The 5,374-nt window shown below is 32.9% G+C and overlaps 1 long non-coding RNA gene across 1 annotated transcript; it reads left to right on the top strand.

Annotated features, from left to right (window-relative positions):
- The first annotated feature begins 291 nt into the window (after positions 1–291).
- Positions 292–4,474, top strand: LOC137490195 (uncharacterized). Its single transcript, XR_015493592.1, has 6 exons — positions 292–346; positions 1,581–1,686; positions 1,811–1,881; positions 3,187–3,371; positions 3,532–3,735; positions 4,120–4,474. It is a non-coding gene; the product is annotated as an uncharacterized LOC137490195 (long non-coding RNA).
- The last annotated feature ends 900 nt before the right edge of the window (positions 4,475–5,374 follow it).

Here is a 5,374-nt window from a genome sequence, read left to right as displayed (position 1 = left end):
TACGATAGCAAAAAAAAAAAAAAGAATATTTAGTGTGGATGATCGCAATGTTTAGACGCAAACAAAACAATATTATTTATAAATAGATTATACATGTCATCTAGAGAAAAACTATGTAAAATTCGCTTATTTTTGAGATAGCACGCTACTGTGCTGACTGTTTTTGTTTTAAAGCAGAAGTTGGTTTCATAATAAACACATGCGTGACTAAACTCATGATCCACACTCCAATCCAGACGGTGGCGGTAATGCTCCAAAAAGCTGGTTGTCAACCACCATGGCACGAAGATCACAAGAAGAAAAAGTTTGGTTTTTTAAATATTTCATGTGGATTCCGGTCAGAAAGGTAAGCTTTTTACTGCTTGTGTACTGTATAATTAGCGAATTTAGAGCTTAAAACATTTCCACGGTGTTTGGTTGTAACAGCGTTTAGTAATTTACAACAGTTTGATACGAAATGTAACTTGCTTTAAGAAACACGACTGGAGCTAATGTATGCTAACGCTAACAGTTACAAACACGTCTGAAAGTTCCTTTTCCTTTAACACAATGTTAGATTGTAACGTGTGTAGTAACTGAAAACTATTTTAATTATTTTAAAGAAACATGAAACGAATTTGTGTGTATGCTAACTTTGCGTTAAAGAAAGTTTCTGTAGACGAATCCATTACCATGGCAAAACGTGTTTTTTCCTGATTTAACATTATAAAGTACCGTGGATGTTGAAAAAATCATTGTACAGGCGTTTACTTATCCAACAGTATTAATTCTGTGATTGTGTAAATAAAAACTAATCGTTTTGGATTAATAAAATATTATTGTTTATCTTGTTTATGCAGTTAGGCACGAAAAGTGATGGAAACTCGACTGTTTACTATTCTCTTTAAATTATCCAAGAGAAATATATTACTATGCACTTTAATTCATATGTGTTAGCCTATGTGAATCAATTATATCTTTTGCTCAAGCTGTAATGGTCAGTTAATGTAAAACTGAACGTCTTAAAGCAGATTTTGATGTTTTTTTTTTATGTTATTGACAGTGATAAATTCTGATTTAAATGAATGGGTAACAATATTTGTTGGTTAAGTCTTGTTGTTCTTGTTTAACAAAGGTTAGTGAGATCATTTTGCAGAACATCACGACCAAAGAAGTCAATAGCACACTCTTTTGAACGTGAATAGGCATGTTATAGTTGTGTGCTAAAAGTCCATTATAAGCTGTAAACTGCTGATACATTTTCAACATAGATTGAGCTTTTCAGACATTACATTACTAATTGCTTCACAAACAGCTGAAATGGTTTATTGTTATTGGCTATCATCATCAAACATTTTTCACAACGGTAGGTTAATCTTCATGGGTACAGAATAATGCATGTGCTTGACCATCTTACAAATCTATGTCTCAGATTCATAAGGCTGTCACTCTGCATGAATCTCCGAATAAATCTTGTGCAACCTTCTGTGTACTGATTATTTTCACTATATGTATTATATGCATTAATTAACTTTGATAGTATTTCAGGATTTGAACTTTTCTTTACGGGAGGTTAACAACAATGTGATGTTTTATTATAGATGCATATGAGGAAGCTCGACTCAAACATCCACACACAACTGTGATTTCTGACTGGTAGACAGATGAGGACGATGATTGCCTGTCATACATCTAAAGACAGAACAGGTTTGTTTGCAATTATTTTAAACACATACTGTCAACATTATGTCATTGATCTATTACAACCTGTGAGTTTTGCCCTGGCACTATACTAAAGTGATGTTTTGTTTTGTAAATGTATCTGATTAAGGGACAGTATAGACACATCTATACCGTGATGAAGAAAAATTACTTGGAACAAAGAGGCTGGATAAAAGGCAGGTATGAAGATTTCAGAAATCAAGGCAGCACCACAAGTACCATCACCATCAATGACTATGGCAGAAATCTTAAGACCACCATCAAGATGCACAGATACTGTACATTCCAGTACACCAGGCGTGTCCAAACTACGGCCCGCCTGCCATCTGCGGCCCGCGAGGCTTTTTATAAATATCAATAGAATCTGGCCCGCTATACAAAAATGAACGTAATTCAATAAATAACCACCGGGTGTCGCTATTACATGCATTCAATTAAGCAGCAGTTCTTGTTATGATCTATCTATCTATCTGTCTGTCTGTCTGTCTGTCTGTCTGTCTGTCTGTCTATCTATCTATCTATCTATCTGTCTGTCTGTCTATCTACACACAGTTGAAGTCTGAATTATTAGCCCCTCATTGATTTATTTCTTCTTTTTTAAATATTTCCCAAATGATGTTTAACAGAGCAAGAACATTTTTACAGTATGTCTGATAATATTTTTTCTTTTGGAGAAAGACTTATGTTTTATTTCGGCTAGAATAAAAAGCGGTTTAAATTTTTTCATGAACCATTTTAAGGTCAAAATTATTAGCCCCTTAAGTCTTCAGAACAAACCATTGTTATAAAATATCTTGCCTAATTACCTTAACTTGACTAGTTAACTTGATTAACCTAGTTAAGTCTTTAAATGTCACTTTAAGCTGTATAGAAGTGTCTTAAAAATATCTAGTCAAATATTATTTACTGTCATCATGGCAAAGATAAAATAAATCAGATATTAGAAATGAGTTACTAAAACTAATATGTTTAGAAATGTGTGGAAAAAATGTTTAACTCTCCGTTAAACAGAAATTGGGGAAAAAATAAACGGTGGCTAATAATTTAGGGGGGCTAACAATTCTGACTTCAACTGTATATATATATATATATATATATATATATATATATATATATATATATATATATATATATATATGTATATACATGTGTCTGTGTGATGTATGTAAAATTTGGCCCGCGACAACGTTTGTTTTTTTGCATCTGGCCCTCAGCCCAAAAAGTTTGGACACTCCTGCAGTACACGTATGAACATTTACAGTCTTTGTTCTAGTGCAGTTTGAGATCAAGACAGAACTTATTGCATCTCGTGATGTCTTTGTAAGAATTGAAGACATAACTAAATTTGTTAAGGTTTAATGCAGCTAGAAAGTAAAGATCAACTAGAGAATATCAGCAGTGTCTAACCCACTGTTGTATTTACAGAAGTTGTATGAGAATAAGCTACAGGTTGATTTATACTAATCTGTTATTTTTCTTTTTTAGCACGACTGACTGAAGTTTTAAAATCATGCAACGTCATAAAGCAGCAGCTGGGCCTGATTCTCACAAAACCAAAACAGACGTGATGAAATTCCAGATGTGAACACATTTGACCTTCCTTTGGCCAATTTGATTTGGAAAAGCTTGAAAATCAATTAAAGGAGCAGCCTGAACAAATGAAGAAACTGGTAGGTTCAAGCTCTTGCTAATTTCAAAGTGTTTTAAGTTTATTTGTTTTTTTTGATAGTTTTTTTGCTTCGTAGGTAGCCTACTTTTTTCCTAATTTTTTCTTTTTTTTTACATTAGTACTTGTTCACTACTAATTATCTGTTTATCTTTTAATCACAGATGGAGTGAGGACAAATGTCCTTACCACGCCACTGATAAAGAAGTGGAAAAATGCATTACAAGGTAGCTACAACTTGCCCCTGACAGGGATGGAGAAAGAAAGAAGAGAAAGCTAATGTGTCAAATGTCTACATCACTATTTTGTTTTATTTTTTAAACAACATTTTAAGTGTATTAGGATGTTCCCTGATACTTGAACAATTTGTTTCTTTAATTTGCATTTATATATATATATATGTATATGTATATATATGTGTGTGTGTATATATGTATGGTATGTGTATGTATGTGTGCGCGCCAAATTCTGAAGAAACATCTTGATACATTTTTAATAAATGTAATACAAATAAAATTATAAATATAAAATTGCACAAGACGTGTATATATATGAAATGTATAATCATCTCACTCATGTCTTGCTGTTTGTGCAATTGATTTTGTTCAAGTTTATTTAAAAAAAAAAGTTTGACTTTATACTTCTGCAATTATATATATATATATATATATATATATATATATATATATATATATATATATTTGTTTGTTTGTTTATTATTATTTTAATGTTTTATTAAAAAATGTTTCAAGATGTTTCTTCAGAATTCTGCAGTACTTTTTACAAGTTTGACTTGGATATTTTACGGATTGTCATTGGTATTTTTAAGATGTTTCTTGCTATATCTTAAATTGGTTTCTATATTTAGGTTTATATAAAATTTAGCTGTTTTTTACATATTTTTAATTGAAGTCTGTTGGGAAAACAGGGTTGTTTTTAAAAAACATCTGTGTTTGTGTGTAATTTTTAGATTTTATGTTTAAATCTTTCTGTGTCTTTATTGTGTTGTTTTATTGTTGTTTTTATATTGATATTCTTGTGCACTACAAAATTATTTATAAAATTTTAGTACTATTTTTTTCATGCAATCAATAAATGTTTAACATTTATTTATTTTGTCATTTGTCTGATTATTTTCGTTACAGAATATGTATGCAGTTTGCACTTTATTCAAAGGTTAAACGCAGTGCTTACACTTTGTGTTTACATTATAGCCTGTGTTTGCTTTTATATAAATTCAAATGGTTGTAATACCATATATCAAGTACCAATGTAATACCAAAAGGTTTTATAAGGTGTATAAATACGGAGTCGCGCCAGCTCAGGGCCGCAGCGCACATTACCCTCGCGCCGATTCCGGCGCGGATGCGCAGCTTCGGCTCGCTTACGGCCGCCGCATCTGGCCCGCTTGATTCGGGCCGGAATCGGGCAGTGAGTCCACAGGCATCCGGCCCGAGTCCGGCAGCCGAAGTTGGGCCGAGGGGTTAGTCTCCGGCAGGCGACAATCTTGCCGGAACTGGCCCGAGTGTATTTTGCTATCTGGGGTGTACTTACAATAAAAATACACAAAATCTGCCCTCTTAAAATACAGTGAGGAACCATTGTTGATATACAGGAGCTATCGTGTACTTACAATGAAAATACACTAAATCTACCCTTTTAAAATACAGTGAGGAACCATTGTTGATACACAGGAACTATCGTGTACTTACAATAAAAATACACTAAATCTGCCCTCTTAAAATACAGTGAGGAACCGTTGTTGATACACAGAAACTACCGTGTACTTACAATGAAAATACACTTAATCTGCCCTCTTAAAATACAGTGAGAAACCATTGTTGATACACAGGAACTATTGTGTACTTACAATGAAAATACACTAAATCTGCCCTCTTAAAATACAGTGAGGAACCGTTGTTGATACACAGGAACTACCGTGTACTTACAATAAAAATACACAAAATCTGCCCTCTTAAAATACAGTGAGGAACCATTGTTGATATA

This window comes from Danio rerio, chromosome 6, assembly GCF_052040795.2.
Source record: "Danio rerio strain M-AB ecotype USA chromosome 6, GRCz13ab, whole genome shotgun sequence".
In the NCBI taxonomy this organism is placed as follows: Eukaryota; Metazoa; Chordata; class Actinopteri; order Cypriniformes; family Danionidae; genus Danio; species Danio rerio.
The sequence above is the reverse complement of the archived record's forward strand: the minus strand, read 5'-3'. Positions and strand labels throughout refer to the sequence as shown.